The sequence below is a fragment of the Dryobates pubescens genome, chromosome Z (genome assembly GCF_014839835.1).
Source record: "Dryobates pubescens isolate bDryPub1 chromosome Z, bDryPub1.pri, whole genome shotgun sequence".
Lineage (NCBI taxonomy): Eukaryota > Metazoa > Chordata > Aves > Piciformes > Picidae > Dryobates > Dryobates pubescens.
In genome coordinates, this window is record NC_071657.1 from 12,114,953 (window position 1) to 12,137,893 (window position 22,941).

Below are 22,941 nucleotides of genomic sequence, written 5' to 3' on the forward strand. Positions count from 1 at the left end.
ATTTGCAGCTGCTTTCCTAGCACATTAAGGGCACATGAATTATTGGTAAAATATGTCTAGTTAAAAGAAAAACAGTAATTCTCTCATTATCTGCAAAAGCATGTACAGATTAACTAAAACAATATACCTCAATATTTCTTCACTGCAATTCCTGTAACATCCCTCAGATATGCATTCATTGTAGAAACCACTGTACTCCAGGCAGAGAAGCTGGAAATAGTTGTAACCTGGCAGTCAACAGGCTGTGCTAGGAGTCTCTCTTGAACCAGCACTTTGGCCACACCCAGCAATAACACTTCAGGATATCTGCTTGTTCTTTCTATTGTTACTGCATGATACTGGGGACCTCAGAGGCTTCAGGTAATAAAATACAAAGACAACTCTGACTTATTTTTCTAGGCACATTCAGCAGTCTTGCTTCTTTTGTTGATCCCTAATGGCACTCACTTCTTCACATGTGATGACTGCAACTTGGGATACATTTGAATCAGGGTTAGATTCTCCATTACTTTCCATTCTCCTTTTATTAATGGACAAGACAAGAATATGATCTCTTTCTGCCTCTCTATATTTATGTATACCATATGTATACCATCATCTTTATTTTTTCACTTATGACCCATATATATATATATATATATATATAAATCTGTTACATGAGCTAAGATGAGCACTTTTGAACAGGGATATTTACCTAAAACTTCCTTTACCTACACAAAGAGATGCAGCTGCTCACAGGCTGTTGACCCATATTTTTTTTGAATGTGACAGATCAGCATCACCAAGTGCTTTCCTGACCCAAGGCTGCTTGCTCCTGCGTTTCTGCCATCACTTCTCAAGTGAAGGTTCAGGGTACTGATCCAAGATAAAGGTACACAGTCTTGCTTTTTCCTAGCCCTGCTCAGCACAGGACTTAATTAATGCTTGTTCAATCACAAGGTAGAAGGCAAGGAGAAGGTGACAGTGAGCAGGGAAAGAGGAGGGAGAAAGGGATTGCTAATTTCAGGAGCTTGACAGCTTGAGTTGCTTGTGAAATTAATGTGTCTAAATATAGATGCAAGGGGTCTAACTTAAGGCACCCACCTGGGAAATTTCTCCCCACTTTCTAATTGTGCTAGGATGAAAGATGTGTGGCACTTGCTGATAACGCTTTTCATTAGAGGAAGGCAAAAGTGTCATTGCCTCAAGTTGTTGCAGATGGAAAGAGGCAGAGTCTGCTTTTCTGAATTATGTGAATACTTAACAGTCTCAAATTCATGGTGGTTAGTTGAACTACCATTTTTCTCTCTTAAAGGCAACCCCCTCATTTCCAAGTTGAAATCACTTAATTGCAGTGATTTTAAAATGAACTGTTGTAAAGTACTTCTCCAATCCACTTAAAGTTTCTTCCAAATTAATGTAAAAAAACTTTGAAAATGAAATAAAAAATTCACTCAATTTTATGCATTTTGCATCTGTGCTCTCTAGGCTTAAAGGCTGAGGTAGTGGTGCTGAGGTACTGAGGTAATAGAAATACTCAAGGGCACACGTTCCATGTGATCTGCTACATATATATTCATCAGTAAACCATCCTAGCACCACATAACTCACTGGAAAATATGGACCTAGACTCTGCCTTTTCACATAGAGGTCAGCAATGCAAAAACTAGAATCACAATGCAAGGATTGTTTTGCATGCTTAATTCTTGATTCTTGATTTTTTTTTTTTAAGTGAGCTTCATTATCAGAATTGCTAAGTGATAAGGAGAACTGCCTGCTTTTTAGTAACAAGATACGACATAGACTTGCAAATTTGGTCTGAAAACCAAAATGTATTACTATCACATCTGTTTCAAACAGTTTGCTGTACAATGGTTTAAGCAGTAATAAATCCATTCAGAGTGCATGTGTACATCTATGTATATACACAAAGTGCTTACATTCTTCCTGTGTAAACCTGTTAAATACTGAATAATGTGCTTTTCTTCTAGGCCAGTTTAAAAAGGATGTCCCTTATTTGTCATTTGACACCTGGCAAGGAAGCCTTATATTTCCTTTGTTCCTGGCTTCTTAGCAGCTTTCAGGCTGGCATTTCAAAGAGAGCCACAACAATAATAGCCAGTTAAATAAAAAAACCCTGCAAAAATCTGCAGTGCTGTAGGGGAAAAAAATATAAGAATGAGATCCATCTGAGGCAGAACTGGTGTAAAACAGACTGTTGGTTTTGCTGCTTATTGGCCCAATCAGTTATTTGATCACTGGAATTTGCTAAACCACTTATAGAAAAAAAAAAAAAAAGGGTCAGGGCATCCCAAGTTGCTTTGGTACAGGCTTTTTTGCTTTGGTTTGTTTTCCCCACAAAAAACTCTGTTTCCCCAAATATAGAAACAAACAGGGGAGATTTCCCCACTCAGAAAGCCAAGCCTACTTTGCAGCTAGTCTGTCTGTCCTGCAGTTTTCTGTAATGAACACCTAAGGATGTAAGAGGATTTTTTTCAAGGGAGCTCAGAAGGCCTGGCTGTGAAGCCAGGTGACTCTTCTGCTCATGTTAATGGCTCTATCTTGCTATGAAGGGGAAGAAACTACAAACAACAGAAGGGATACTGCCTTTTGGACAACATTCTGCTGTCATTTGGGGGCATCCTGATTCCTTGGTTAGTGAGACTACAGACTCATAGGTAATTCAGGATGGAAGTAAACTCATGAGGTCTCTAGCCCAAGCTCCTTCTCAAAGCAAGGTCAGTCATGAGATCAGTTCATGATGCTCATGGTTTCTTCCAGTTGGAACTTTAAGCTACAAATTAAAGGCTACTTGCCGTTTTTTTCTTTTATAGTCTGTAGGTACTAGATATCATGCCCTGCAAAATTCAGAACAGAACCCTTCAATCCTGCAGGGGAAAGGGATACACTAGACTGCTAATACAGGTCTAGTCTGTGTATTTGGTGGGATTGTGACCTAACTAGGTGACCACACAAATGTAGGCAAGGTAGACAATGCAGTTTCTGAGAGGACTAGTGGCAGAAGCAGCAAATGAACCCTACTGCTTTGATACTGGGAGGAGGGAGTGAAGGAGCTATCAGGCAGCATGAGAGACTTTACTTTAGGTGATGAAAAGGGGACTTGAGAGGTCTAAGAGGCTAAGAGGAAAAAAGAGAGGTTTGGTACTATGGTATGTGTATATGTGCATTTGTGTTTAGCACTCAGTACTCAGTAAACATTGTTAGGATACAGGGGTCTTGTTTTGTGCTCCATCCTGAAGGAGATGAACGTACTTTTTCCAGGTGAAGGATTTCCTCTGTTTTCTGCATTAAGCTCTTAAAATCCATAGACCCAGGCTGTCATTTTACTCTTTGCTAAAAGGCAGAGGCTGTTGTGACACAAGGTGCCCTTACCTGTAACTCAGGAAGGACCTTAAGTAGGATTCTGCAGGACACTGAGAGTGGTGCAGCCATGCTGCTTTGCAAGAGGACCATACAAATCCCCCAGTAAGCAGAGCTATGCCTGAAGAAAACAGCCTCCTCTGTTCAGATAATTAATTCTGGCAGGCACAAGACTTTTAGAGATACCTACATTTCTGTCAGCAGTGTTTTCTTCTTTAGGGTAGGACAGTAACAGCATTACTAAGCAAGGATAACATCTGCAAGTTTGTGGACCAGTTTCTTTAGCCTATACTGTCTCTGCATGATGGGTTCCACCTGAGAAATATTTATGTCATTTCTGCAGTGAATGCAGAAACATAACAGAAGTCCTTCTGCAGCATACACACTGCAAAAGAACACCCATCAGCACATATGAGTGTTCAGAACTTGAGAGGAAAACAGGAAAGACCTAATCAGAGTAAATACTTGGAGGGAAAAGGTGACGGATGCATATGTAGAGTAGGGGATGGCTCAGCTCTAAACTGATTATTTTGCTCTTGCTTGACTGACTCACTAGATCACCCTGAAATAACAGGCACAATGAAGACATGGGGCTGTATGTCAGTAAGTAATGCCAGGTCTCTGAGAGCTGAACATCCTGGGGCACTATAGCTGGTATTAAAATAGTAGATTCATAATCAGAGAACTGCAACAAGCCCATCTGATGCTTACTAAAAAGAAAGTTAAACATGGGCTTGACCATAGGGATGAACTTGATCTCTGCATGAACTCCATGACAGTCTCAAGGATCTTATTTTGACTACATATCAAAATCAGAAACTAAAGGTGTGCAGTGCCCACCCTTCTGTAAGCACACAGACATTTCTTCTCCTGCAGTGCAGAAGAGCACTGATGAAAATGCTCCACCCTATGGGCTGCTCATTCCCACTTTTTGGTCACTGTAAAGGTTTTTGGGGCAGCAGGGTACCTATTACCTTCCCCAGGTTCAGAATAACCTTGGAAAATGAACTTGCAAGGGGAAGAGGAAAGGGTTCTCCCTGCTAGATGTGTAAGTCTTGCCTTTAGGCTCTTTAAACTAGAACAACTGGGAATGGTACCCTCAATGCCAGTTTAGCACTTCAGCCCTCAGTGGGCTTCTTCAGCTGCCAAGTACTAGCAACCTGATCATAAACCAACAGCCTAAGAAACACGAGACAAAACCTAACTAGAAAGAGTGATTTCCTATTGGAATGGGCTTCCCAAGGAGGTAGTGGAGTCACCATCACTGGAGGTGTTTAGGAAGACACTTGATGGGGTGCTTGGTGCCATGATTTATTTTATAGTATTGGATGATAGGTTGGACTTGATGATCTCAAAGGTCTCTTCCAACCTGGTTAATTCTATTCTATTCTATTCTATTCTATTCTATTCTATTCTATTCTATTCTATTCTATTCTATTCTATTCTACATGCTACAGCTGTAAATGGTGCCCTTTATCTGCTGCAGGGGAGGGGGAAATCACCAACTAATACTTAGTTCAGTTTCCACATTGATTTTGTTTTTGTTTCAAGGCAAGCACTGACAGCTGTGCCAAAGCCAATTTGTGGATGTCACTGTGTATTGACACGAAGCCACTGCTAATGACAAAAACCTCTTTGGCTTCAGGTGTATTGGAGGATCTGAAATGGGATTCCAGAGCTGAGTAACTCAATGCCTCTTAGTTTAATTCTTTCTGCAGAGCTCATCCTTTTTGAATGGCTCACCCTCAAAGAGAAAAGCTGCTTGTGCACATCTTATGATTTCCAAAAGGCTGTTGTTTACAAAGTGCAGCTGATAATTGAGACCAGCAAACTTAATTAACATCTTTGAAAAGGCAAAACCTCCATGACTTGAAAGACTGGGAATACACTATCCCCAATCAATGCTTGGAAATGAGATTCAGTCATGATGCTGAATGAGTGCTCTGGCAATCTATGCAAATTTTCCTAAATACACAGGAAGAGAAACCATTTCTTTCATCAAGCAAAAGTTGCAGCTCAGTACCAGCTGATGAAGTTGGGAAGAGAGGCAAAGCTGTCTACAATTCCCTTTGCTGTTTGAAATAAATGTGTATACACAAATGCAAAGAAAGAGAGCTAATATTTTGCATCTGATGGGTTTATGGCCAGGTTTATCTCTGCCAGGTTGAACAAATCGAGGCTAACAAGCCAAGCATTGGCCACAGAATCTCCTGAGCTAGACATGATAAGGTGTAAACCACAACAATCATTACCCTGAGGTAGTTAGTAAAACTTTCCTTGCTCCCTGTGCAGAAGACTTGGTGTCAATGTCACACAAATGCTTTTGACCCGGAATTGCAGAAGATACATGATTGAGGTCCTTTCCTTGCCAAAGTAACATTGCTTGTGTATATATATATATATATATTTTTTTTTGTCAGTGGTTTGCCTGATGCAGGGTTAAATCTCCTAATCATGGAGACCTTCAGTGCTCTCTGGGATGATCCTTTCTCCAGCTAGAACTACTTTTGCATGATCAGCTTGCTTCTCCCCCCTGTTTTAGAAAGATGTTGTCTCATTACTGTGTCATCTCCTTGTATCACCTGAACACACAACTTCTGCTTATGGAAATTATAGTCCAGCTTGTTTGTGGATTTTTACATGCATGAGCCTTCCAGAGCAAAATTTTCCCAGTCATCTTCAAATGAGACATGTCTCCAACTTGGGTGAGACTGTAACCTTAAAGACTTTCCAATGCCTCAGGAGAAGACAGATCACTGACTGGAAATCAGTGAACTGTTATGCCTTGGATGCTTGCCCTTACAGTTGAGGAGCATGTGGCTTGACTCTCCTTTGGGAAACAGAGGGGGAAAAGGAGAAAAAAAAAAGAAATCCCTGGTTTGGATCCAGTCCCCTGGACACTGGCCGAAGAGGTGAAAGAGCAAAGAGTCCACTTATTGTCTCCCAGTCTACTTATTCATGAGAATGTTTGGGTCTGATAGCTCCCATTTGTGTTCCTGACCAGGTTACAGATAGGACTGGGCAGGTCTGACTGAGACCCTTTATTCCCCTGACCAGCTAAGTCACTGTGATAGCTTTACCCACTCTGACAGAGACTAGCTTTTGAATTATCCAGCTTTTAGAGCACTTGTGCTTAAGATAAATGGCACAAATGTCCTGGTTTCTTGGCCCAACCCTGTGAGATGAAGACGAGCTGCTTCTGGTGAAGTTGGGTTTTGTCTCTCTTCTACACCATTGCTACAATTTTCTTCTTCCCTGCCAGCCCAGAGAGATGGCAAGCCTCCTGCCTCTGGACTCTCTTGGCCCAGTGTCAAAAACATTAAAGTAAACGAAGTGGGAAGCACAGTGGATGTAAAAGGTTCCACAAAAGTAGGCATGCAGCTCTCTGTATCTGGACACTTTACAGTTTAAGCACAGGGGTGTGTCATATGTGGTTCATTGTTCATTACCCACTGGGATAGCAGGAGAAGGGCAGGGAAGACAAAAGAACCACCTGAGAGGACAACTGGAAGGTGAAGACTCAGGGAAGACATCAAACCCCACAAAAACTTGCTTGCTCTCTCCTATGGATTGAAGTAAACTTGGCAGAACAAGCTCCAGGAGGATTGTCCCTAAAGACATAGAAGAGTACAAGGATCAAACATGCAGCTTGCTGTCTTGAAATCCTCTCCCCCTCCCATTCTGTGCTTTACTCCTGTTATTGAGGTCTGCTACAGTGGACTGGCCAGCCATTCTGAGCATAGGAAATAGGTTCCAGAAATGTCACAACGATTGTGAAGGGACCTGAGGTCAGTGTTGCACAATGTGGTCTAGGCAAAGGAGCGTTACACATGCAGTTTCCTCCAGCACAAAGTCCTGGCAGCACACACACAGAGACTAGAAAAGCAACACAGGTGTGGTCAGGCCTGTAAAAAACAGTTTGCTGGCACATTGCACATAAAAATTAATTCAAGTTTAGCAACAGAAGCCAGCAGTTCAGCTGTACAGAGGACTGTGTTATTTATGTCTTGGGAGAGGTCCAAGAAAGAGGGAGAGCAATTGGGGGATGATGGTTGAGTGCACATTCTTCTGTAGTGCAGCAGCACTGGCTGCTGCAGCATTACCCAGAGGTAGTGTGGATATATAATCCAAATGAATGTGGGACCTTATTCAGCACCCACACCACCAGCTGCCAAGGAAGGAGGATGTTTTTGTTCAATTCCTATACAGAACAGTGTACTAGAGATACACATTCAGTTGCCTAGCAGCATTTACAGGGCAGGCAAGAAGCCTGGAAATGGATGTGAGCTTTATCTGTACCTTGGTTTTGTTTGTTTGTTTGTTTGTTTGTTTGTTTGTTTGTTTTAAGGACAGGAAGTAAAAGCAAATAAATAAGTAAATTACTAGATGTATTTGCCCTGAAGACATTTCAGCCTCCCATATACAGACTGGGAATACACTTTTCACCCCCTATTTACGATGTCAGCTGAGCGATGAGCTGTGAAGGGTCATCTGGAATTCAGTGCAGAGCATAAGTCATGCAAAGATACCCAACAGAAAAGGACTTGGGGATACTAGTTGACAGCTGGTTACAAGCCAGCAGTGTGCCCAGGTGGCCAAGAAGGCAAATAGCATCCTGCATCAGGAGAAGTGTGGCTGGCAGGAGTAGAGAAGTGATTGCCTCCCTGTACTCAGCACTGTTGAGGCTGCACTTTGAATACTGGGTTCAGTTTTGGGCCCTTCACTACAAGAAGAACATCAATGTGCTAGAGAACATCCAAAGAAGGACAATGAAGCTGGTGAAGGATCAGGAGAAGGAGACTTAGCAGGAGCAGCTGAGGGAACTGGGTTTTTTGCAGTCTGAAGGAGGCTGAGGGGAAGCCTTATTGCTCTCATGAGAGGAAGCTGTAGTGAGCTGGGTGTCCTTCTTTTTTCCCAAGTATGAAGTGATAGAAGGAGAGGAAGTGGCTTCAAGTTGTACATGGGGACAGAATTTTGATGTGATATTAGTAAATATTTCCTCACTGAAAGGGTTGTCAAGCCTGGGAACAGGCTGCTGAGGGAAATGTTTGATTCACTATCCTGGGAGGTATTTAAAGGCATGTAGCTGTAGTGCTTAGGAACATGGTTTAGTGGTGGACTTGGCAGTGTGAGGTTAATAGTTGAACTAAATGATCTTAAAGGTCTTTTCCAACCTAAGTGATTCTATGATTCTGTGACACCACATTTACACCCCTTGAGTTGCAGAAGAATAGCTACAAGCATACCCTAGCAGCCAGCTGCTGCAAATTGGGCCATGTAACCTTCAGGTTAAGTGGCTGTCCACAGCACAAACTTCAGACAGATACCAGCTGTTAATTTTCTGTCCTTCTTAAAAATTATAGCTGTTTCTAGAGAGGACACAGCAGAAATGCAGTGAACATCTGCAGGTTTGGAGTGCAAGCAGTGCTGCACTGGAAAGTAAAATACATGGGAGGATGAGTTTAAAGGCAGCACCATTAGCTGGGGCTGGAGTGGGTGTATTGTCTTTTGCCTAGACCTGAGATCAGTGCAGTTTTTTCCTCAACCATTTGCTGTGGCCTCCTGCCCCTGCACTGTGAGACCTGGGAAGGTGCTGGCTGTGCTGCTCTGATCTGTTCTTCCCGGTAAGGTGGGTCTTGCACATCAAGTCCTACAGACAGCAGTATTCCTCTTGACCTTGTCCCTCTTGACCACTCACAAGCCACTGCAGTGAAAAGCAGGGTCAGAGGAGACAGTGCAAATGGAGCACCTGGAAGAGCTCCAGAACATCAAGATGTCAGCTCTGGTAGTGACCAAGACTGGCAATGCTTGTCTGATTTTCAGCAGTGTGCACTTGGACATGAACAGGACAAGCTCAGGAAGCAAGCAAAGTGATCGCTGTAATTTCTGTGGAACACAGCAGCCAAGAGCAGACACTTGATGGTGCCTTAGAAACATGACAGGTTTTCACAACTTGCCCTGAATCCAGATTTTCTCTTGGGAGATGCAGCACCCAACCCTAACTCCTTTGGTCTAATTTTAATTCTTCTTCCAGCATCTGCCATCCATTCTAGTAGGACACAGAAGCTTTCACTTGAACTTAAGGAGAAACTTATTTACTTTGAGGGTGATGGTGGACTGAACAGGCTGCTGAGAGAGGTTGTGGAGTCTGCATCTCCTGGACTCATTGCTGTGCAGCCTGATCCAGCTGTACCTGTGTTAGCAGGGTGTTTGGACTAGATGATCTCCAGAGGTCTTTTCCATTCCATCATTCTATGATTCAACCTTTTGTGAATCAATTCAACCAACTGTGAATCAATTACAGCTATATACTTGAACCACACACCACTGTTGCTGTGAGTTGTTATCAATTTCAGGATCAGAGATCTACAGGTTCCCTTTTATTTAAGCTAGCTCTTTAGCTCTGGCACATTTTCTGCCAATACAGTGTAGAAGACCAGAAGACAGGGAAACATTCTAAACCAGCCTCGTCCATCTCCTCCCCTGCTCTAGCAGCTCTTCCTGCTGCATGTCACCTCCTCTCTGACTCCTGTGTTGCCATTCCTTGTGGGTTTTACCCATTCATCACCCTCCCCTGTGCCTTATGCCTGTCCTTCTGAATCATCCTGGTCATTCCTGCCAACCTGCAGCCCCCTTGCTCCTCTCAGCCAGTCTCTTATTCATTATTCCTCCAATCACATTACTTCTTTTCCTGTTAAAACATTATCCTTATGTGTACTGTCTCCTCATTGTCTTTTCTCTTTTTACTCCTCTTTCACTTCTGTAAGGCAAGGGCATCCACATTTGACCATGGAACTAAGGTTCACATTCACTGGCTGGCTTTGTTGTAATTTTCACTAAAGGTTGCATTTATCAGTAAAGAGGTCTTCAAAGCATATAGGATCATGCTTCACATGGGACAAAGACTCTTTCCAGCATCTAGGGTGAAGCATACATGCAGGATTAGAACTTCTGTAAACATTACAGAAAGGGGAAAATCTAAGTATCAACTGTAGCTGATGGGAACAGCCACACTTCAAAGGAGAGAGTCCATGTGCGGTCACACTACAGTGTTGTATACAACCTACTATGCATTATTTTATATATATTAATAAATAAATAAACAACCACAACATATAGTAAGCTACATAGCTGTAATTCCCTAAAAATTATCTCACGCACCTTCTGGTGCATTTCTGCATATCACAACCACTGGCAAATGATGATAGAGGCTGCACAAATGCTGCCATCAATGCTGAGAGATTTCTGACTCTGCCACCAGCAATGAACTTCTTGTTAGTACAATGCAATTTTCAGTCTGCCTATAACAAAACTTTCACCTGGGAAAAAGTTCATGCATCTACCAGAGTGAAAAATGTAATGGGCTTGGAGACACTTGGTAGTATTTATTTCCCTGTATCTTTCCTCGAGCTGTGTCTACAGCAATTTTGCTCAGAGATGAGAAGAGCCATGAGCCCACGCAGTGTACAGCACTCTTTGGTCTGTGCTGACCTGCAGCTCTGACCACCCAGGGCAAAGCAGTGGCAGGGGATACGCATTATGTGGCCCACTCCATGCCATGGCCCAGAAAAGTAATTTTGATGGTGCCATACAAATACCATCAAAGACACTTACGTCCCAACTTTCTGAGGAAGAAGGAAGTCTGACAGAAACTCTACCATTTCACAGAGCTAGCAACTAATGTAACAAGAAGACTTTCTCTGTAGCCAAACTACCTGCAGCAGACAAAAGTTAAGTGCTGCTCGGTTTCACCCCCACCCCCTGAATCTTTTTCTAAACTACATTTTTCCTTCTCTTGCTCAGCTTGTAGTGACAATTCTTTCCACTTGTTATGGGCCAAACATTGTGGTTGCTTTGGGTTTGTTGGTTTTTTTTTCTTTTTCTCATTTTTTTTTTCTTTCCAATCTCAAGGACATAAATATTTTTCATGTAAATATTATTCTTCCTGTGATGTACCTATTACTAAGATTGCCTGGAACAGATGCTAATACAAAGTAGCACTGGTTACATCAGTATTTGCTTGCTTCTCTGCAGTGCCACAATGGCTTTTAGCAAACTCAAGATCTTTGTTAAGATAAATAGCAGAGCTGTGGAAAAAAACAAAAATCATGGACAATTCTGATTTTCTGGCTGTGCTGATAAGATGCAGAAGTTCTTTACTGCCATCAAGATGTGCACCAAAGCTCCACTCTGGGACTCAATGAAAGGGTTGTATTTCTTCTGAAGGAATTATGTGAAATGATGCACTGAGCTGCACTGTGATGCCTTTCACCTTACTGTTCACACGAGGTGTCCAGCTAAACATCAGCACGAAAAATCACAGTATTATAACCTTACTGTAATGCCCATTCAAGTGAATGAGAAGATCAAGGGATGTTTAAAGGAAGTACGTACTAGTTGTCAAAATATATGTCAGATATATTATGCTCCAAGCCTAACCAGAAACACCCAATAACACACCTGAAAATGCTCCAATCTGCATATTTTCCCTAATACATGTGTATGTAGAAATGTGCACACTGAATGAGAGACAAGCCTTTTCCTTGTACAAGCTGCTTTCCACCTTCAAAACCATCCATTGCTATTTCTTGTCTTCCTTGAATTCCTGCACAGGTTATTTCCACCCCACACTCCATGCAAGCTTTCTTCCTCTGCTGAGGCAGAGCACTGGCTTCATCCAAAGTCAAAAGGATGCCCCAAGGATCAGTGCTGGGCCCTGTGCTCTTTAACATCTTTATTGATGAGGGCATTGAGTCCATCATCAGTAAATTTGCTGACGACACCAAGCTAGGGGCAGGAGTTGATCTGCTGGAGGGTAGAGAGGCTCTGCACAGGGACCTTGACAGGCTGGACAGATGGGCAGAGTCCAACGGCATGAGATTTAACACATCCAAGTGCCGGGTTCTGCACATTGGCCACAGCAACCCCATGCAGTGCTACAGGCTGGGGTCAGAGTGGATGGAGAGCAGCCAGGTGGAGAGGGACCTAGGGGTGCTGGCCGACGGTAGGCTGAACATGAACCTGCAGTGTGCCCAGGCAGCCAGGAGGGCCAATGGCATCCTGGCCTGCATCAGGAACAGTGTGGCCAGCAGGAGCAGGGAGGTCATTCTGCCCCTGTACACTGCACTGGTTAGGCCGCACCTCGAGTACTGTGTCCAGTTCTGGGCCCCTCAGTTTAGGAAGGATGTTGACTTGCTGGAATATGTCCAGGGAAGGGCAACAAAGTTGGTGAGGGGTTTGGAACACAATCCCTATGAGGAGAAGCTGAGGGAGCTGGGGTTGATTGGCCTAGAGAGAAGGAGACTCAGGGGTGACCTTATTGCTCTCTACAACTACCTGAAGGGAAGTTGTAGACAGACGGATGTTGGTCTCTTCTCCCAGGCAGCCAGTACCAGAACAAGAGGACACAGTCTCAGGCTGCGCCAGGGGAGGTTTAGGTTGGATGTGAGGAAGAAGTTCTATACAGAGAGAGTGATTGCCCATTGGAATGGGCTGCCTGAGGAGGTGGTGGAGTCACCATCATTGGAGGTTTTCAGGAGAAGACTTAATGGGGTGCTTGGTGCCATGGGTTAGTTGTTTAGGTGGTGTTGGATTGGTTGATGGGTTGGATGCAGTGATCTTGAAGGTCTCTTCCAACCCGGTTTATTCTATTCTGTTCTAAACCCAGCTTATTCCCTAGTGCTCACAAACAAGGATTTTCAGGTTTCCCCAGATATCCCAAAATAGCTGGGATATTTTGAATGCTCCCTTGCCCCTACCATGTGTGACTTCTAGCAGTTCAGGAGCACATGCAAATGACTCCTTCATAAGGCAATTTGACCATCCCTGCTGCAGTCATTTATGAAAAAAGCATTGCTGTCAAAAGTAGCAATCGTGGGCCAGAATTGTCTGCTCTATCCCTGCGTTACCCTCCAGTAAATCATTTTGCCTCCATTCCCCTGCTTTGATCCAACATGTTTTGCTCATCCGATACAGTCCAGTCATGCATCAGTCCATGCTTATCCCTGGTACATGTTATCCTGTATTACTAATTATAGGTACTGACTGTGTGTGAGAGGTTTCTATGATTTTGGTTTGACTTTATTCAGATTTGCTGCTCGTGACTGCAAGGATTTTGCAATGGACTTCTAGTGCAACAAAGACATCTATTTGCTTTCTGAAGTGGTAGCTTAAAATGTGCTGTTTCAAGGAACATGGTACTTACAAGCCTGTTTGTTGGCACAAGTAAGTGCTGCCCAGCATCCAGCACTCTGACCTAAGTTCCCTAACTGATTGATTGAATATAGTCTGAGAATAATGCTTAAAATGAAAATGTGCACCAGTGAATTCAGGCTGTTACACTGAAAATGTGAAAACCCAAGTATTATAATTGGTGTGATGACACCTTCCCTGCATCCTGGCTGTCACATGGCTGTTAAAGCACAACTGCCTTATGACCATAGAAAACTACAGCTTAGAGGGATCTAATCTGCCTCCTTTAGACCTTTTTCATCAAACCTTTCCTTGCCTTTTGTATTGTGCTTTAATCATGAGTGCCAGAAGTCCTTGATAAAGGAGTTACATGGGTATGTGCAGCTGACTGTCAGTGTGCCTCAGGTACTGAGTTTTGTTAGGTTCCTTTAAAAATTCCCCATATTATGTGCCCCTCCCTCACAAATACACAAATACATTCACCTCTACTACTTGCCAAGAGCAACTTGGATGGCAGGGCCAGAAAAAGAGCCATGGGGCAGGAAGGGGAACACCCAGTAGGAACCATTACTTGTTTTGTTTGTTTCTTGAGGCAAACAGTTTCTTGAATTTGAGCTTTGCAAATCTGTCCTCTGCTGTCAGCTGCCTACTGGAACCCACAGTCCATTCATTCAAGGTGAAGGCTGCTGCAAGACGGGAACATGTCCCATGGGAACAGACAGATTCTCTACTGGGAGCAAGAAGGGATTCACCAAGCTGCTGCCGCCCTGAGTCCCAACCCTGCTACATCTATTTGATCTACCTTTGAGCTTTTATGTTGTGTTCACTTATTTATTTGTGCTTGACAGCAGGCATCCCCATGTCCCAGAAAGCATTGGAAAAAATGCCGCTTCACCGGGGTGAGGTTTTGCCCTGGTGGGATAACTCCAAGGTTATCTGAAATGCTCCTGCCAAGGCAAATCAAGCCAATCAGGAAGCCCCCAGAAATGTGGGCTGTGCTCAGTTTGTTGTTTCCACCCTTAGACATTTCCTGCTATTGTTCTTGTCATTTTCTCTAAGTGTCCATTGGGCTGGTGGGTGGTGCTGCTAGTGCTGGCAAGGGTATTTGGGGAGGCCTCTGGTCCTCTTGGGCACATGGAGAGCTCTGTGCTGTTCCTTTCACACACCTCCAGCACAAATTTCCGGCATACAAGCACCAGGAAGGTGGGGCTGTGGTGGTAACTGCATCTCAGCGAGTGAAGCAGCGTCTTTTCCTGCTAGCTGTGCTCAGCTGGGCAAGAATGAAATGCCATATAATGATGACTGATTTTGAGATCAAGAAATTGCTTACCACCCCAGGAGAAGCAAGCAGAAGGTGGGTGGGTGGAAGCAGCATCCTGGGTTTCACTGAGAGATGTAGGGAGCTGAGGAAATATTGACTGTACTCCAGAAATGGACTGGTCTAGTTCTCTCTCTGCCACCCAGAGACTGGTTTACTCTTGATGTACAGTAGTACAGGAGTTTATCTACAGGGGTCTAATCCTACCACACCATTAGAGGATCAGAGGAGCTATAAATATCCAGGCCATGCAGCAACAATGATGATATCTCATTTTTTAATTCTCTGAGTTTTGTGATTTCATTTTTCTTTCACAGAATCACAGAACTGTCAGGGTTGGAAGGGACCTCAAAGATCATCCAGTTCCAGACCCCCTGCCATGGGCAGGGACACCTCACACCAGATCAGTTTGCCCAGAGCCACATCCAGCCTGGCCTTAAAAACTTCTAGGGATGGGGCTTCCACTACCTCCCTGGGTAACCTGTTCCAGTGTCTCACCACCCTCATGGGGAAGAACCTCTTCTAACATCCAGCCACTTCCAGTTTTGTTCCATTCCCCCTAGTCCTATCATTACCTGACACCCTAAGAAGTCCCTCCCCAGCTTTCCTGTAGGCCCCCTTCAGAAACTGGAAGGACACAATTAGGTCTCCTCAGAGCCTTCTCCAGACTGAACAGCCCCAACTCCCTCAGTCTGTCCTAACAGGAGAGGTGCTCCAGCCCTCTGATCATCCTTGTGACCCTTCTCTAGACACATTCCAGCACCTCCAGATCCTTCCTGTAATAGGGGCTCCAGAACTGGACACAGTACTCCAAGTGGGGTCTCACCAGAGCAGAGTAGAGGGGGAGAATCACCTCCCTCGACCTGCTGGCTATGCTTCTCTTGATGCAGCCCAGGATGTGATTTGCTTTCTGGGCTGCAAGTGCAGACTGCTGGCTCATGTTGAGCTTCTCATCCACCAGCACCTCCAAGACTTCTTCTTCAGGGCTGCTCTCAAGCCAGTCACTGCCCAGCCTATATCGGTGCTCGGGATTGCCCTGACCCAGATGCAGGACCCTGCCCTTGATCTTGTTGAACCTCATGAGGTTGTCATGGGCCCCATCTCTCCAGCCTGTCAAGGTCCCTCTGGATGCCATCCCTTCCCTCCAGCGTGTTTGCTGCACCAGCTTGGTGTCGTCAGCAAACCTGCTGAGGGTGCACTCGATGCCACTGTCCATGTTGCCAAAAAAGATGTTAACCAGGACTGGTCCCAGGACTGATCCCTGAGGGACTCCACTTGTCACTGGCCACCATTTGGACATGGACCCATTGACAGCCACCCTTTGGGTGTGGCCATCAAGCCAGTTCTTTATCCACTGAATGGTCCATCCATCAAACCCATACTGCACCAGCTTGGAGACCAGGATGTGGTGTGGGACAGTGTAGAAGGCTTTGCTCAGGTCCAGGTAAATGATGTCAGTTGATCGAACTTCTTCTATTGATGTTGTGACCTTGTCATAGAAGGCCATCAGGTTTGTCAGGCAGGATTTATCCTTGGTGAAGCTGTGCTGATTATGCCAAATCACCTCTTCATTATTCTTCTGCCTCAGCAGTGCCTCCAGGAGGATCTGCTCCATGATGTTACCAGGCACAGGAACTGACTGGCCGGTAGTTCCCTGGGTCATTCTTCTTTCCCTTTTTGAAAATGGGAGTTATGTTTCCCCTTTTCCAGTCAGTGAGGACCTCACCAGACTGCCAGGACTTTTGGAATATAATAGAGAGCAGTTTAGCAACCTCATCTGCCAGTTCTCTCAGCACCGATGGGTGTATCCCATTGGGTCCCACAGACTTGAACACTTTCAGGTTCTTCAGAGGGTCATGTACTTGATCTTCACTCACCATGGGCAGTTCCTTCTTACAGCCCCTGCCATTATCTTTCATTATTCTGGGAATGTGGCTGGAGCCCTAGCCAGTGAAGACTGAGGTAAGGAAGTCATTGAGAACTTCAGTCTTCTCCATGTCATTTGTCACCAGCTGTTTCCTTTCTGAGGGGGCCCACACCTTCCCTAGTGCTCTTTTTACCATTAATATACCTATGGAAATTTTTACTGTCCCTCTTGATCTGCCTGGCTAGATTTAATTCTAACTGAGCTTTAGCTTTTCTAACCAGGTCTCTTGCTGCTTGGGCAGCTTCCTTATATGCCCCCACTGGAAGCTGTCCTTTCTTCCAATCCTTGTTGCTTTTTGTGTGTCAGCACGTCCAGGAGCTCCTTGCTCATCCAGGCAGGTGTCTCAGCATTCTTTCCTGCTTTCCTCTTTGTGGGTATACTTTGCTCCTGGGCACGGAGAAAGTGATCCTTGAATACTGATCAGCTGTCCTGGGCCTCTCTTCCCTCTAGGGTTTTGTCCCCTGATACTTTGGCCGGCAGATCTCTAAAGTGATCAAATCTGCGTTCCTCTACCATTTGGAGGAGGAAATAGTAATCTATGCATTCCAGGAACATCCTGGAATGCTGGTACCTAGCTGTGTTGTTCCTCCAGCAGATGTCAGGGTGGTTGAAATCCCCCATGAGGACCAGGACCTGTGAACATGAAGCCACTTCTATTTGCCTGTGGAGGGCCTGATCTGCTTGGTTCTGCTGGACAGGAGGCCTGTAGGAGACCCCTACAGTAACATCACCTCCCCTTTCTTCCCCTTAATCTTCACCCATATGCTCTTAACCAGCTCATCATCCTTCCCCAGGTGCAGCTCCACTGATTCCAGATGGTCACTGATATAGAGAGCAGCACCTCCTCTCCTCCTACCCTGTCCCTGTCTGTCCTTCCTAAAGAGCTTGTACCCATCTATCTGACATTCCATTCGTGGGAATCATCCCACCAAGTTTCAGTGATAGCCACTATGTCATGAATGTTCCAGTAGTGCAGTGGCCCTTAATTCATCCTGTTTGTTGCCCAAGCTGTGTGCATTTGCATAGAGGCACTTCAGCTGGGCTGGCTGTGCCACCCTCTTGTGCAAATTCCCATTAACTCCCTTGGGGTGTCCTGGAGCATGGTCCCTGGCTTGCCTCAGGGCAACAAGTTGAGAACTCTTGCTAGCATTCCATCCCTCTGCCTCTGGTGAGCTGCCCCACCATCTGATCGTCAGATGCATCTCACAGGTTTCTACCTGCGGTGGGAAGGACTGTGCTGGGTGCCGCACATTCCATGCTTCAGCCACAACTAGAAATCACAGCAAACCAGTTCCTAGATGCCCACCACCTGCTCAGGTAATCATGTCCACACCTTTAGTTTTCACCTACAGTGTAACCCAGCTCCCTAAACTGTGCAGAAATTGTGAAATTGAATTTGTTCTCAGACAGCATCTGCAATTCTGCAGAGAGATCCCTGGAAGTGCGCTTGGTGCCATGGTTTAGTTGATTAGATAGTGTTGGATGATAGGTTGGACTCGATGATCTCAAAGGTCTCTTCCAACCTGGTCTATTCTATTCTATTCTATTCTATTCTATTCTATTCTATTCTATTCTATTCTATTCTATTCTATTCTATTCTATTCTATTCTATTCTAAGCTGTACTGGTGAATGGAGCCAGCTACAGACATCTGTGAATGAAGAAATGAGTGGGGAAAATTCCTCTGAGATCGCTCAGGGCTTACTTTTCCAGTTCTTTGCTCCATGTTACACAGCATTAGCCACACCTGAGTCATTGCTGACTGATCCCTCATGGTGCTGGAGGATGAATGAAAAAAAGGAGAGTGAATTTAGTAACATGACAATGTTTTGGGGGGTTTTGGGCTTTTTTTTTGTTTGTTTGATTGTTTTTAATTTCCCAGGAAGGATCATAAGTTCCCGTCATTGCCTCATGGAAAGTTGGAATAAGGCACTTTTTAAATTGCGGGAAGCTGAAAAGTTTGTCTTGATTTTGCACTGCATGTTTGTGGTAGGAGTCAGCTGATGGCTTCCTGCCTGTATGTGTCTTGGACGGGTGAAATTCTTGACCTGTGGACTCCCCAAGAGCCACAGAGCTTCCAAGGCAGGAAAAAGTAAACATCTGGGTTGATGTGGTTCAGGGGAGCAAAAAGCAGCCAGTAGAGCACCTGCAGCCTGGGATGGGTTAGAAAAGGGATTAGTTTCCTTTTTAAGAGAAACTTTAAAAACATGCCAGGGTCTACATTTTGGTGTTGGGATGTAGCAGAGAGGTGGCATTAAATTTCTGAGGGCAAATATCATGGATGAGAACCTAAAGTGCCCTGGCAGTGTGGCAACTCCTTACTTTCTGATAAATGACTTTGTACTCAGCATTCTTTTTGTGGCAAGCTGGGCAAAGCCAAGTGTAGCCTGATGAGTTCCACGCTGCAGATTTGGTGAGGGACTGGCTGGTTTGCTTTCTGTGGTATGAGCTAATCCCATGACTATGCAAAATGTGCCCTCCACAGACCTCCACACCAGGGTGAACACTTTCTGTGCCTGGAGCAGGGGTACTGGAGGGATGGGCTAGGAAGAGAAGCTGGTCTGTCACGTATCTGGAAAGTCTTGCTATGTAGCCAGGGAACAGAGGCTATAGTTTTGCCTAAATACTTTATTTTGCCTGGTTTTGAGTCTCATAGTGATCTTGATGCCCCAAAATGCTGTCTTGGAGTAAATTTCACCTAGCAAACCCATGAACCTCCTTGATTTTACCCATGCGATTAATCCTCGTCTCCTCTCTGTGCCTGCTGCATTTTGTATGTTGATATTTGAACAAGCCACACTAGTAAAGCAAGTTATTGTAAGAATGTGCAATGATAAATGTCAGATCATTGTTCAGGTTTACAGCACTGACACAACATTTTCACTTTTTTGTCTGGAATTTCACATGACACCAAGGGTGAAGGCTTCAGAGATGCTCACAATACTAAGAAGACCATATCCCACTTCCCAGATAAATTCATACAGGTGAGTGCGTACACCTTCACAGCATGGGAAGTTAAGGAATTACTGACCATTTTGTAAGTTACTAAAGAAACAAGCAGGTACCTTTAGGGATTTACAAAAAAGGCTTGGAAGTGACAGAGGTTTTACTGAAAAGAGGTTTGATTGAAAATCCAGCCTTGATAGAGGTTGGATTTGGACTGATAATGGGATGTAGGTACTTCTGAAAGTTTGTCTCCGGCGATACAGTTCTCTGCAAAGGCAAGCAGATGATGACAAGGATGCTAAATCACCCAGACTTGAGGAGCTGCTGAGGTTTAGTTCATCTAGACTCTACATCACAACTTCTTCAGTAAAGAATTAAAAAAAGTGTCATTTTCATAGCTGACACTTCTGAAGGGAGTGGGAGGCCTGATATGCGGACTGAACCCATGTCTTCAGGAAGTCTACTGCCTCCCAGGGGCCCAGGTTAGTGATGTGAGAACACTCCTTTCCCTAGTGCCGCCCTCAGACTACTAGCCATTGCTGATCTTTCAGGTAGGCAGGGAAGAAGTAATGACAAGAAGTCCAAGTGCAATGGAGACAGACATCAGGGCCTTGGAATGACTGGCTAAGGGATTGGGACCACAAGCAGTGCTCTCCTCTATCCCCCCCATTGGCAGGGAGTGATGAAAGAATAAATAGGAAGAGCCAGAAGATCAATGCCTGGCTCCAAGCCTGGGATCTCCAGCAGAAGCTTGGGTTCTTTAATCATGGGATGATTTACAGGACACCAGGCCTGCTGGCAGTGGATGTGACAAAAGAATAGATTCTAGCCCAGGTGCTCGCAGAGCTCAATTAAAGAGTTTTAAACTAGACTGGAAGTACAAAACTAGGCTTGCTAGAAATAAGCCTGAGGGCAGCACAGCAGTTTTGAGGAATGATGTTCTAGTGAGGTCTGTCAGTCTGTCCATATCAGTGGAGGTAGGAAATGGAGACCTATGTGACAGTGAAATGCAAGCCTAACTGCTCAAACAGCAACCTGAGGAGCACGCCAGTACAGCCAGGTAGGAATTAGGACTTCCATACAAAAAGGTGGCAAGACCTTTAGAGCAACCAAAATGCATCTATGCTAATGCACCAGGATGGGAAACAAACAGGAGCTGGAAGCCATTGTGTATCAAGAGAACTATGATACAGTGGCCATCACAGAAACTTGGTGAGATGTCTCACATGACTGGAGTGCTGCAATCAATGGCTACAAACTCTTCAGAAGAGATAAGCTAGGAAGGAGAGGCAGTGGCATGTCCTGTATGTCAAGAAATGTTTTGATTATATTGGTTTTAATGATGGTGATGACAGGGTTGAGTCTCAAGCTGTGCCAGAGAGGTTTAGGCTGGATGTTAGGAGAAAGTCCTTCACAGAAAGAGTGATTGACCATTGGAATGGGCTGCCCAGGGAGGTGGTGGAGTCACAATCACTGGAGGTATTTAAGAAGAGACTGGATGAGGCACTTAGTGCCATGGTTTAGTTGATTAGAGAGTGTTGGGTGATAGGTTGGACTTGATGATCTCAAAGGTCTTTTCCAACCTGGTTAATTCTGTATGTATTCTGTATTATTCTGAATTTATGGGTAAGAAACAGGAGGAAAGCCAACAGGGCCTGGTGGGAGCCTGTTATGGGCCACCCAATCAGGATGAAGAAACTGATGAAATATTCTCTAAGCATCTAGGAGAAGCCTCATGATCACTAGCCAATGTTCTCATGGGGACATTAACTTCCCTGATGTCTGCTGGAAATTTAACATAGCAGAGAGGGAGCAGCCCCAGAGGCTCCTGGAGTGCATGGAAGCTAACTTCCTGACACAGCTGGTGAGAAAGCCAACTAGGGAAGGCCCCCTGCTGGACCGGCTGTTTGTGAATAGAGAAGGACACGGGGGTAAGCAATGGGACATGTCTTGGGCACAGTGATAATGAAATTGATGAAGTTCTCACTTGTTGGAGAAGTAAAGAACAGGGTCAGAAGACTTGTCATGGACTTCTGACAGGCAGGTTTTTGGCCTGTTTCAGAGACTGGGCAACAGAGTCCCTTGGGAGGCAGTCCTGAAGGGCCGAGGAGTCCGGGAAGGATGGACAGTGCTCAAGGGGGAAGTCTTAAAGGCACAGGAACAGAGCACACCCATGTGCTGAAAGACAAGTTGGTGGGGAAGAAGGCCAGCCTGGCTGAATAGAGAGCTTTGGTTGCAGCTTAGGGAGAAAAGGAGATTCTGTAGTCATTGGAAGAAGGGACAGGGCACTCAGGAGGACTACAATGTTGTCAGGAGGCTATTCAGGGAGAAAATCAGAAGGGCCAAAGCCCAACTGGAAAATAATTTGGCTTCATCTGTTAAAGAGAATAGGAAATGCCTCTAATTAGGAAATGCTTAGGAGGACTAAGGAGAATCTCTGCCCTTTGTTGGATGCAGAGGGAGAACAGAGTGGTGAAGGATGAGGAAAAAGTTGAGCTACTCAATACCTTCTTTGCCTAGACTTCAGTAGCAAGATGAATTGTTCTCTGGATACTCAGCCCCCTGAGCTAGAACACAGAGATGGGGAGCAGAACTAAGCTCCCATAATCCAAGAGGGGGTGGTTAGTGACCTGCTGCACCACTTAGACACACACAAATCTACAAGTTTCAATGGCAGACACCCAAGGCTAGTGAGGGAGCTGGCAGTGGTGCTCACCATGCCACTTTCCGTCAGCTGACTGGAGAGTGGCAAATGTTACGCCCATCTATGAGACCTGCCAGTCTGACCTTGGTGCTCCCCGGGACTGTTTTGTGGCCAGTTCTCTCTAATATCCTTATCAATCATCTGGATGAAAGCATTGAGTTCATTCTCTGTAAGTTTGCAGCTGGTGACAAATGGGGTGAGAGTGTTGATCTGCTCAAAACTAGGAAGGCTCTGCTGAAGGACCTGCAGGCTGAGGTCAGCTGAATGAAATTTACCGCAGCCACATTCCAGGTGCTACACCTGTGTCACAACTACCCCATGCAGTGCTACAGGCTTGAGGGAGAGTGGCTGAAAAGTTGTCCAGCAGAAAAGGACCAGAAGGTGCTGGTTGACAGCCAGTTGAACAGGAGCCAGCATGTGACTTGGTGGCCAAGAAGGCCAGCAACATCCTGGCCTGTATCAGGAACAGTGTGGCCAGCAGGAGTAGGGAAGTGAT

The 22,941-nt window shown here is 44.9% G+C and overlaps 1 protein-coding gene across 4 annotated transcripts in view; it reads right to left on the reverse strand.

Moving 5' to 3' along the window:
• Positions 1 to 22,941, reverse strand: part of PALM2AKAP2 (PALM2 and AKAP2 fusion) — a 298,140-nt gene that overhangs the window by 169,065 nt on the left and 106,134 nt on the right. The gene's annotated exons all lie outside the window — the stretch shown is intronic.